The sequence below is a fragment of the Condylura cristata genome, unplaced genomic scaffold, assembly GCF_000260355.1.
Source record: "Condylura cristata isolate star-nosed mole 26May11 unplaced genomic scaffold, ConCri1.0 scaffold00015, whole genome shotgun sequence".
NCBI classification, from domain to species: Eukaryota; Metazoa; Chordata; class Mammalia; order Eulipotyphla; family Talpidae; genus Condylura; species Condylura cristata.
Genome location: NW_004567116.1, coordinates 34,064,378 through 34,076,932, shown reverse-complemented (window position 1 = coordinate 34,076,932; position 12,555 = coordinate 34,064,378). Strand labels below are relative to the sequence as shown.

The 12,555-nt window shown below is 52.7% G+C and overlaps 1 protein-coding gene across 1 annotated transcript in view; it reads right to left on the bottom strand.

The window, feature by feature from the left end:
• The window catches only part of LMO1 (LIM domain only 1 (rhombotin 1)), a 110,758-nt gene extending 98,441 nt beyond the window's left edge, over positions 1-12,317 (bottom strand). The window contains exon 1 of the mRNA XM_004683075.2: positions 12,298-12,317. The gene's annotated coding sequence lies outside the window, so the exon portion shown is untranslated. The remainder of the gene's footprint in view (positions 1-12,297) is intronic.
• Between the last annotated feature and the right edge of the window lie 238 nt (positions 12,318-12,555).

The following is a 12,555-nucleotide window of genomic DNA, read 5'->3' as shown; positions in this document are numbered from 1 at the left end:
GAAGTCACTTGACTCCAGCTTCCTGCCTCCCCACAGTTCTGCTGGACCCTGGGGGGTGGGGCCCAGGGCACTGCAGTAGGAGAGCCCCAGGCTGGGCATTACGGGTGATATTATGCACTGAGTCTGCTCTTGACTTGAATGTACATGGCCTTGGGCAGGTCAGGAACCACACTGAACTGGCTCTATCCCCCTGTCAATTTAGCTGTTGGCGGAGGTCAGAGGCACCATAGTGAGAAATCATCCCAGCCCTTGCTCTGTACCAGGCATCATGTGTGTGCTGCAGGCAAGCACATCCTCAGGCGCTGTGGTGAGGTGGGGGCAATGACACCATTGTGTCAGAAGGCATAGAGCTTGATGCGGACACCAAGGACAGTAGATTTGTATTTCACGGAAGATGAAAAAGGTGATAGCTAAGCCAGGTTTGGGAAAAGGGGCAGAAAATTTGCTCAGAGGTCTCCTTCTGCAGCTAGGACCTCCTAGCTCCCTAAAGACTCAAGGCCACAGCTACCCAGAAGGGTGAGTAGTCCATGTGAGAAGAGCTCACTCAGGCAGCACGAAGTAACCCAGCCCTGCCCCCGTCCGGGCAGGTGGGCAAAGCCCAGCTTCAGAAGTGGCCGGTGTGTGGTCCTCCTCCACAGAGACCTGAAGAGCCTGGCTGCAAGCCTTCTCCTTTTCCTTCAGCCTCTGGCCAAACTTGGGTAAGATAGATAGCCCAGATCCTGCCTCACCAAAGGCTGGTGACGCCCCAGCCTGAGGCAGGAGTCCAGTTGCCTCCAGGACCAACATAGGGTGCAGCCTGTGGGCCCCAAGGGCTGTGGGGCCAGCACTTTCCAAGCAGTGCCTAGCTGCCTCTTGTCCCCCTCTGGTCACTAGGTCCAGATGGCGGTAATGAGCGTCTCCTATACCACCAGCTCAGAGGAGGCCTCCTGGCAGCCTGGCCTTGTTCTCATTGTCCAGCACCAGCCCAGATGCACCAGGCCCAGGCCTCAATCACGATCAATGGGCCAAGGATGTGCTGACGAGGCACTTTCATCTTTTCTCAAGGCCTGTGTTTGAACTGCGAGCAAGCGGCCTTCCCAAACGGGCTTGTCTTCTAAGAAGCCAGCCAATCTCCTTTTCCTTGCTTTCTAAGCAGGCTGATCCTGAGAGTTATTGAGGCACAAAAAAGGAGACGTTCAAAGGCAAATCTAAATTACCGTCCTCTTCAAACTGGGGAAAAGTCTTATTAAGTCGCCTGTGTGTGAATCCCGGCCTATTTCTGTCTGCAGACCTTTCTTCCTTTTGTGCCACATAAATGGACACAGCTTATTGATTCTCTTTCAACATGGATCACCTCTGTAACCGTGAATATGGGCAGACAATCCCACTCCTTCCTTCCTGGTGGGACTGAGGAAGCACCGGGTGGTGGCCAGAGAGGCCCAGCAGCATAATGGGGGCGGGGGAGGGGTGGTGGCTGTTGCACCCTCTCACCATCCCATGTGTGTCTGCCCACAGTGTTCAGTGTAGCTGTCCAAGAGCCAGCATTGTCCTCAGAAGAGCTGGGTAGGACCCACGGCTACAGAGAGGCTCCGAGACTGTGGAGCTCAGATGAGGCCTCGTCATCCTTCCTGGTCTGTGTGACTCCCCAGCCCCAGCCTGGAGCTTTCTCATTCCATTTCAGCCTGATCAACTTGCTGAATGAACAGCCTCACACTCTCCTACCTCAGGGGCCTCAGCATGGCTGTTCCCGTGCAGGGAAATCTTGCCCTATGCATCTAAAAGGCTCATTCCCTCACCCCTTTCAGTTTCCACCCAACTTCAACTCCTCAGTGAAAATTTCTCAGGTCATATCAACTGCACCCATCCCCCTACTCCCTAACCTCCCTCTAACTTCATATTCTGGGTAGCACTTATTATAGTGGATATAGTCCATATTCTACTTGCTAAAATCTGAACTCTGTGTCATGTGGGATGTTTGCCTCTGACTCACTAGTGTCGCCAGTGCCTGGGAGAGTGTTTCACAGTACAGAGATACTCATCAGCTTCCTTCGCTGTCTGTGATCCAGTCAGCAACCTCTAGAGGGCGTCAACCCGGATGCTCACATTGATCCTCACCTCCACCCAGGCATCCAAGACTAAGGAAAAGACCCTTCCCGGCCTGTGCCTGTGGCTTGAGCTGGACACTGCCCGGCCCAGCCTCAGCTCAGGACCGTGGCTTCTGGGCCCACAGTCACACCTCTGCCTTGCTGGTCTCCTCCTCCCAGGGTCAGACAAGCCGCATGTCAGAGCATTTTGCCCCATCAGCAACCGCTGGTCAGGACAGTGCTGCAGAAATGCTCTGGGCTTATAACTGCCTGTCCCAAGACAGTCTGAGAGGATGGGTCCTTCTGTGGTGTAGCCTTGGCTACACCCACCGCCCTCACTGAGGCTGGGCAAGAGAGTATAATTGTCACACACCATGGTCTGAAAGTCTGTGCCCCCAGAATTCAGCAGTGTGCTGCTGGGCCTCCCCAGAGCTCTACGGGGCAAACACCCTGCTCTTGGGCTCCCAGCCACCACTGTGACATAGAAATTTCTGTCCTTCCATTTTTTAAAGATTTATTTTATTTATATATACATATAAGAGCTGGGGTGCAGGCCAGAGGTGTGAGGAGGCGAGAGAATCATCAGGAACAGAGTGGGGAGTAGAAAAGTTGCATCTACTGAAATACACTGCCGCGGGGAGCACCGGGCAGGTCAGGTGAGGTCTGCTGTGCCATGTGGGTCACCTCCTCGGCCGGGGATCAAACTCACTGGTAGCACAAGGGGTTAAGTTTCAGGAGTATGAAGCTGTCTACAGCCACTGCAGCCCATGGCTATTTTATTATAGCAACCTTGTGGATGAAGACACGGGACAGACCACTCTGGTGGGCCAGTGGGTGCCTGAGGTTGGCCTTGGCTCTCCTACTCACTCTCTGCATGTCTCCTGACCTTGCTTTCCCCATCTGTGACATAAAAGGGGTGATCCAGAGAAACTGAGCACTCCTTTGTAGCCCCTCCGGCCCATGATCAGAACACCAGCCAGAGGTCTTGGAGTGGAAGGCAGGGCAACCTCACCAGCCAGACTGATAGTCTGGTCTCAGCCTTCAGTGGTCCAGGATCAGGGAGTGGGTTGAGAGCCTGGGGCAGCGTAGAGCCTGGGGTGGGGAGCAGCGTCTGCCCGGGTAAGAAGGGGATAGTAAGAGAAACACTTCAAGTCTTCATTTCATTCCTTATTCCCAAATGAGCCACAAGCCCAAATGTTTAGGCTGAAGGATGTAGAGGCCATCTAACCTTACCTTAACCCTCAAGGAGACTTCACACTCACCAGTTCTTTATGGAAGGGGTGGGGTGAAGGCACAGTAGCCAAAGGTCTCTGAATCAGTATCAGTTTTGTGATCTCCCCTTCTCTCAGCTGGAATATGCTAAACAGAATCCTGATCCCCAGCAAAGCCCCAAACCTGACCCTGTCACTGACCCGACTATGGCACCAGGCCCAGCCCAGAATGCCTATCCGCTGGGCATCCTATCCTACAGGCTGCCAGCCTCTTTGCTGAACTTAGCTGCACAGAGGCTGGCGCAGAGGTGTGGCTGTCTTAGGATGCTCTTCTCCACCGTATTTTATCACGTAGCCATACAGTTGCCAGCTTCACCCACAGCGACACATCTTCCTGATTTCCAGGAGTACATTTCTCTCCTCTCGTCTGTGGCCCTCCCCAGCCAAGTAATCAGTGTCCTGTGACTACCTGGTCTACCTACGCCATGTCTCACCACACCTCCCCCTGCTTGCAATCTCTTCCTAACTGGAGCTCCTCACCTTAGCCCTAAATACTGGTCTGCACTGGGCTGGGAGGATGGTCTTAGCACACAGCTGCCAAAGGTCTTTCAAAACCCAGTTGGTTCCTTCTCTCAGGGAAAACTTGCATGGCCCCAGGGCCCGGGCTAGGAGGCAGATTTCAAGCAGGTGCTTTCTCTCAGGGTTGTGCGAAGTGAGTTGCAAGAAGCAATGACTCCTGTAACCTTATGCTCTTGGGGTCCTGCTAGACACAGAAGGCCCTAAATCTAGAGAAGCAGATTTCTTTACTTGACTTGAGGCTACACCCTGGCCCTTCCCTGCCTTGTCTCCCTCCCACCAAAGCCCCACAGACTGCACCTGCCACAGAGCACCTGTGGTTCTTCCCCTTGTCTCTCCGATCGCTGTCTCTGGGTATCCCTGCTTCCCCATCTCTCCCCCAGGCCTGCTTCCCTCTGGTCTAGCCAAGCTTCCCTTGGGCTATCACCTTTTCCAGGTGAGCCTCCTGTGATCAGGTGGCATGGAGTCTCCTCTGCCCAGTACCTCCGTGGGAGCCCTCTCACACTAGCCATGTGACACTACCAGAGCCCTCTCTCTCCACGGGCTGAGTCATCTCTGAGGGCTGGGATGAAGTGTTTTCCTCCTTTTCCAGCCTCGGGCCTGGCTCAAAGTCCTCAGTATGTGTTAGCTGAATGAAAGGCTGGATGAATGAAGGAAGAACACACAAGTATGTGGGCCCATAAAGAAATAGGCTGTTAGCCCCTGCACCAGCGTGCTGGCCCCTGGGAGAAGCCCCGTGCATCTGCTTGCAGGAGAGAAGCAGACAGACAGATGGAGGCCAGCGAGGCCTAGGAACCCTTTGGGGGAAAGCAGCTCATTTCCAAATGGAAGGCACACAGGCCGTGGGAAGACAAAAAAATTTCTCAAAATTAAACCAAAGGAGGGGCTGGGGGAGCGATGGGGCTCTGAGGGATTTATTAATGCACGCCTCCGAGTGATTCTTCCTCCTGCAATCCGGGCACTGGGTTAGCACTGACTTCCAAATTATATTTAATTGGACAATTATTCAAACTGAAAAACCTGCACAGGAAACGAAGGCGGTCCTTAATAAACACCTTGTCTCCTCAGCCCCAAACAGGCAAGTCGTTTACTGACCCAAGAGGCACAATTTTGTCTTTGGTAAATTTATTTTGAAGTAATTGCCGACTCCGGGAGTAACCATTTTTCAAAAGGAAACTTGGCTCTAGCCAGCAGAATAATAAATTGTTCCCTGACCCGTGTGAAGCCTAATTCCATTAGAAAGATGTGCCTTAGAGGGTGGAGGGCAGCCCGCTTGGGAGGGAAGGGGCGGCCCGTGGGCAACCCCATCATCCACACTGGTATTGGTGGGAGCCCGTGGAGCTGACCAGGGCACAAGCAGGCCAGCAGCACAGACTATCTGCCCAGGAGGGCTGTAGGGCTGCCTTGGAGACTGCTGCCTGGCCCAGGCCTGATAATGGAAGATTCAGGGGAGAAACAACCCCCTCCACCACCACTCCCAGGCACCCTGCCTGGGGCCGAGTGTCGCCTCAGAGCCCAGTCCCTCCTCAGTCTCCTGCCTGACCTTGCCAGCCAGCCTGCCCTACCCCACACCCACCGGGACAGTCTTCATTTCCATGCACCCTGACCCTGACCCTGATCAGAGCCTGCCACTTTTGGGGGGCCCCAGGGGTGAGGGGGCGCAGGGTGGGGCACAGGTGGGCGAGCCTTTCTTGCAGGAGGCGCACACTTAAGCTGCTGGCACCATGTTGAGCAACTGAGGGCCTTAGGGAACCTCCTTAATGAATCGAACTGCGTTTATAAATAGTATATCCATATGCAAATGAGAACCTCCAACAGCCTGGAAACTGGCTGGTCTCTGAACTTCATTTTAAGCAAACAGTTTATAGAAATTGGTTTTTTTTTTTCCCCCCAAAAGCCAGGGCTCTTCCTTCTATGTATAATACAACTCATTGTCCCCAAATCCACACTTGGTCTAAGATAGTCTCTACCAGGTCATGGGTCCATTTTGCTTACTGATGTGTCCAAAGGCCTACAACAGTGCCTGCAGGTACTGGTCAAGACATGGTGTGCAGAAACACTGTTTCGCATCCCTGACAGCTGCTGGAACACCTAAGGAGGCAGTCCCCATACCAATCTCTTGGTCCCCCCGAACCCTTCCTCTTTATTCCCACCCCCTTAGGCCCAGATCAAGGCTCCCAGAGTCACATCTCCACCCACTGACCCCTCGCCACCCCAAGGACTGTGGCCTTGCCTCCTGTTTATGGGAGAAGCAGCAGTGTTTCACACAGTAACAGCCCGAGGGCAACAGCTGGAAGAAGTAGAGGCATTTAGCTAGAGAGCAGGTTCAAGACGGAAGTGTCCCCAGAGGGCTATGAGGGGAAGCAGTTCAACATCTGGGGCACAGGAGTGCAGGTCCTGAGGTCAGGCCTGACTGCCCCCTGCTCTCTTCTGACCACTACTTCTGTGACTGTGTCCTTGGCTGGAAAATGGAATGATAACTAGAACCTTTATCATTAAGTCATCTGATAACGAGAGATAAGATTTTGAACACTTGCTCTGTACCAAACACATTCCCTGGTCACTTATTAAGCTGTGAGGTAGCTACTAGGTCCCCATTTTACAGGTCAGGAAAAAGAGACAGCAGAGGTTAAGTAGGCTGCCCAAGGGCACACTGGGCCATGTTCTTCCACAGGCTGCTAGATTGGCATACTAAAAGCACGTGATAAATATTTTTTTGGACAGTTTTAGACTTGGCTTTCCCTTATCAGCTCGAAAAGCAGAAGGAGGGGCACTCGGGGGTTAAGGAAGCAAATTATGAAAGGGATGAGTGGAATGGGGAGCTGCCTCTTCTGCTTCTGAGGGGAACCCTGATGCCCAGCCCCACGCAAGCGGCCTCTGAGTCAAGTATAATGGGAAAGGACTTGAATTTAGACCACATACAGTCATCTATGGGCTCCAGGGCCCTGACAGATCAGAGAAAAGGCCCAGTAACAGCTCACCCAACGGGTAATGGCAGCTGGTCCAAAAGTGAATACAGCAAATGAGAGTGCTGGGGGGGTCAGGGGCTGTGGCCCTGAAGTCACACACTGTCACCAAGCACTGTGAGAGCACATGTGTGTGTGCACACGTGTGTGTGTGTGTGTGTGTGTGTGTGTGTGTGGTGTTCTAAGTCATAACTTACACCCTGCAGTGGGTGCTCTAACTGTACACAGCACAACAGGGAGCGGCCCATGCCCTCGCTTTGAAAGGGAGGCCTAAATAATGGGCCTCTTCTCCGCGTCCTCCACTTTCCACTCTCCCCACCCGATGGCCGCATCCTTTCCGCTGCCCCAGACTGGTTCCAGAACACAGGTCGGCTCTTGACATTGGGCGTCACCTTCTGATGGCTCCTTTGCCTCCAGGGCAGACCGCAGCCTCTCCTGGCTGAGCTCAGCTCCCCGCAAAGCGCCTGTCCTCCCTGGCCCCACCCACCTCCTACTCTTACCATCCCTCAAAGGACAATCCAGTTACAAGCCGAGGCTCTGACCTCAGCTTCACATGTCCGACCTTGTTCTTCCTACATAGGAATCTCCCCTACACAAGCAAAATTACATTCACTCTTAAAGCCCCTATCGACTGGACCTTCCAGGCGGCCAGGTGCAATCCCCATCCCATCCCACCCGTTCTACTTAACCAGCCCCTTCCCCTCTCACCGTGGGGCAGTAAATATAAAACATTTAACCCTCCTACAGCACCTACTACGTGCCTGCAGCATTCTGAGAAATTCACAGCATTAATGTCTTTTATCCTTTTAACTGTATGAAGTAAATAATACCAGCCCCATTTCCTAGATCAGAAGACTAAGCACAGAAAGGTTAAGTGATACGCCTCAGATCACAGAGCTAGTAAGGAGGAGCGTTGATATTCATACCTAGATAGTCTGGCTTCATATTTTATAGGCATTTATAAGTGGTTATTTTCCTAACCATTATTTCACACTCGAAGGTTAAGCATCATTTTCAAACTTTGTTTTGTGCGGAGTGTCTGGCCCAGGTCAACTTTATTGCGTATGCCAGTGTCTGAGAGTGGACTCAGATGCCACAGTTGGCTGGTATTCCTGGCTCTGCCACACCCCAAAGCCAAGCTGCATCAGTAGGAGCACCCTGTAAAGTGCAGGCCTCCATAGGCACCCCCCTCAGTTCCATCCCCTTCTCTGTACACACAACTTTCCACCTCTCCCAAGTGTCTGCGGAGCTACCTGCGAACAGGCCCCAGGTTGGACTGGAGAGTGCCCAGCTCAGCTTAGGTTTCAGTCTAGAGACTGCCCACACACATCCCTCCACTCCTCCACCTCTGCCCTTCACCATATTGGCACCAGAGAAGGATGAGGATGGAGCCCCAGACTGCAAGTCTCTCTAGAGCTTCCCTGAGAGGCTGTGTAAAGGCCACACTAAAATCTATTGTCCTACTGCCCTTCAAATTCCAGCCAATGACAGTCAATCTTCTAACCTTAACACCGCTTAGAAACTTCTGGCTGATATGTTCGTAGAACCACCATGTCCGTATTAGCACTATTAAAAGCTAGCAACTCTCCAGCAAACAGAAGCTAACATGCCCTGGCGCAGAGGCGGTGTCCTTAAGCTTTCTGTTCCTTTCCTTCCATCCACAAGTATGTGCTGTGCACTTGTTATGGGCCAAGGCCCCAGCTGGATGCTGGGGGGTGCTGAAAGACAGAACACTGAGCTCCATGGAGTTAACAGTCTAGCAAAGAGACTGCCAAGAAATCCACCCACAGCACACAGAACTGAAGCGCAGGGAGAGGGAAGCCCGGGGAGTGGAGGACACAGTCCCCCAGGAGGTCATGTGTATGATGGACAGGATGGTCAGGAAGGACCCGTGGGCACAGCTGGGAAGCTCAGACTCCACCAGGTGCTGGGAGGTTCACGCAGGGAGCAGCGCGGTGAGATGTGAGCCACAGCAGGATCACGCTGGCAGAAGAGGAAAGGGGGCCGAGGGGAGACAGGGAGACCAAGGAAGACAGTTAGAGTGACCAGGAGAAAGATAATGGCGACCTCTTTGAGGACAATGGCCCCGGGGCTGGGGATAAATGCTGCTACAACGGTATTTAGTAGGTTACAGTTAATTACAGTGTCCAGTTGTTGAGTGACAGCTGTGTACTAGTTATTTGCTCTCTGTGCTTTATCCACTATCTCCATCTTTTCCCAAGTCCTTGCAGGGAGGTTCTCAGTTATGTCCAGGCTGAAAGCAGATGGCACCCTCAAACTGGGTGCAGTGCAAAGAACTGACTCAAAGGACAGAAAAGGACTCAAAGGCTCCAGAAAAATCTACAAGAGTGTATTGCACCCCAGAGGTCAGAATGGTGGGGGGCCATTCCCCACCATGAGGTCACAGAGGGGATTAGGAGGGGGCGGCTCTTGGAACCCAGAGAGAGGGGGGCTGTGCTGTGCCATAGTGGAGGTGCTATGCTTCAGTTGAGGGGTGCTGTGACCCCTGATAACGCTGCAGAGAATGCCAGAAGAGGAGCAACACTGCCCAGAGCCGGCATGCTGTCAGCTTGGCATGAGAGTTGGCAGCAAATATGGGGTGATGTGCGGGGAAAGGAGCAGAGAGCAGGCATTTGTGAGGGAAGGCGCCTGGCACACCCACAGGCCTGCCCTGGTTTCGTTATTTCTTAAACAGAGGGCTGACCAGGCACATGACACGGCCTTCGCGTGACCCCCACCAGGCGTCCCCTCTCCTGATTCCTCAGGGAAGTCCTCCACAGGGAGGGCATTCGAAGGAGCAGCAGCCGTCTGAGGAGAGTGCGGGGTGGGTTGTGGAATCATGCAGGACTCAGTTGGGCAGCCACAAAATTGCAAAATTTTCTATATTCAGATGTGCTAAATGACCAGCCTTTATTTTCTATAATTCATCTTCCTCTTGAGCTTGACTTCCCACAGCTGACTGGACAAGGAGTAGGGGAGATGCTATAACTTACCAATTACTGCTAGCTCAGTCTTCTCCAGTTTAAAACAAGTTTCTTTTAGGGTTAACTCAACACCTTTGCAAAAGTACCCAGCCTTCCAAAACTCAAGCTACTGGGACTCTCCTCTTGCAATAAATCTTCATTCTACTTCCTTCTACCTATAGGGGCAGCCAACTGCTGGGACAACCGGGGCCTCTGAGCAGCAAGGGGCCAGGGGCCAGGCCCATGTGCTCCCTGGTCTCAGCGCAGCTCAACCAGCCCATGGAAATCTCAGCCCTTGGGCCCCGTCCTGGCCAGTGTAAGCTAGGGTATGCCATGACAACAAACATGCCCCACATCTCAGGATGTGCCGTCAGGATGTGCAACACGGTTTACTTCTGCTCATGTGATGGACTTCTCACACGTTTGTCACAGATCAGCCTGCTGTGCCCCCATGGAACAGGACTGATGACAACTGCCGGGACAGAGCAAGGGCAGGTTTCACTTCTGAAGTGATGTGCTCTGTCCTGGAAATGGGACCCATCGCTTCTGCTCTTGCCTCTCTGGCCAGAACCACACATGTGACACACCAGGGAGTTGATGTTCAGTCTTGCCCCATTCCAGAAGGGGCAAGAAACCAAGATGCTTGACCAACAACTCACCAGATTCCATCTCTGCAGCCTGTAGTACCCCACGAGCTCCAGATGCAGGTGCAAGGGTCATAGATATCCCCAGCATCCCGGCCCCCTCAGGATAGTGTGGGGGATCCCCACACTGAGGCTGCCCTCAGGCTGTTACCTAAATGCCTTTATCTGACATTTTTAGGCTGCTGCCTGGGGCGACCATTCTACTTTGGCCCTTGGGGAACTGGGCACCTCACTAAGGAGCTGGCCTTATTCCCAGTGTAGGCCCTAAGACGAGAGGAAACTATCCTCTTCATTGGGAGGCCCCCAAAGTGCTCCAGGTGGCCAGCTCCACTTCCCCTGTGCTTCTATGCTGGGGAGCCTCTGGGGCTGCAATAGCTGACCTGCTGCTTTGCTTCCTATTTACCATTCCAGTGACTTCAGCCCCTCTCCTTTTTCCTTGCCAGGGGAATTCCTTCATATAATAGAGTCCACCCTCCTTATGCTGTGCCTCAGAATGAAACTCCAAGTCCAAGCCCAGCAGATGTGACTCAGCTGTATAAATGGGGCTTTAAGAATGCAAGGAATCTTCTCTCTAGTCATGTCTGGCTCACGACATGTCTATTTCACCACAGAGTACTATTTAGGAAGTCTGCACATGGGCTCACTCTCTCTTTGGATTCCTGCTTTAGCAGCCTAAATCTCGCCACAACAGTGGGTGCCTCTTAGCAGGCTAAGTGCTAGGCAGTGAAGTAAGGGTGTTGGGGTGTATGTGTATGTGTTGGGGGGGGTATCTCAAGAAACTGAAGAAAGCTATGTGATTTCATTTTGAAAAAAATATCACTCCTCTGGCCCTCCCTGGTGGCTCAGTGGGTTAAAGCACAGCACTAGGAAGCTAAAGCCACTTCCGCATGAGTTCGATCCCCACCTGCCACCTGCCCCAGAGGTGACCCACATGGCGTGGCAGACCTCACCTGACCCGCCCGCTGCTCCCCTTCGCAGTGTACTTCATCATTTGGCCTGTTCTGCTCCCCACTGTCTCTGGTGAATTCTCTCACCGCCCCTGCACCTCTGGTCTGTACCCCAGTTCTGTATGCATAAATAATTTTAAAAAATCACTCCTCTAATCTTGGCTTAAATTCTAGCAGCAGAATGGCCTTGAGTGAGTCAACTAACCCAGGCACCCAGGCCCAGGCAGGCACCCACCACATAGACATTAACCCTGGGAGTGTCCCTGCAGACTGTTCTCTGGCTAACTCTGCTGGTTTTTCTACTTCTAGTCATGTGGTCTCAGGCATTCTGATTGACTTTGTCCAGGCTCATCTTCTTCATCTATCTGTTGAGGGCAGTCATGGTTTTATCTCCTAAGATTGCTGTATTAAGTCACACAAAGCCGCTTAGGCATGCCTGATGCAGGCTAAGTGCTAGGCAGTGCTTGTTCCTGTCACCTTTGGCACTTTTTCCCCTTCTCTGAGAAGTCTTTGCTCCCGAAGGCTTTCAGCCCCAGAATCTGACCGGCGTGGAGTCAGCTCCTGCACCGTCCCAAGCTGACTGTCTCTAAGCCACCCAGGCTTTAGGAGTAGGGCCCTACACCCAGAGTCATGATGCTGGGGGTGCTCTGCCCAAGCCCCCTCATGTCCTCTTTACCACTTCTGTGAACTCCCCTCTAGCTCTGGTGAGCATGTCCCTCTGTGCACCTCATGCAACACTCCCCGAGTGGCTTCCTCAGAAACGCTGAGCCAGCCGTGTGGAGCTGAGTCCCGGCTGTTCATCAGGATTCTCCAGAGAAACTCAACCAATAGCAGATAGACATATCTACACATCATACACGCATAATTTAAGAGGAGATTCATTCTAGGAATAGACTCATCTGGTCATGGAGCCAAACATTCTCTTACCTGTCGCCTGCAAACCGGAGAACCAGGAAGCTGGTGGTATAACTCCGTCTGAATCCAAAGGCCTGAGAGGCAGGGGGGCTGGCAGTGTACTAACTCCCCGCCTGAGTCCACAAGTAGAGAACCAGCACCAGTGTCTGGGGACAGGAGAAGATGGATGTCTCAGTGCAAGAGAGCAAATTTGTCTTTGTTCCAAAATTTTGTTCTATTTAACCCTCAACAGATTGGATCTTCACCCAGTTCAAAAGTGAGTCCGAATCT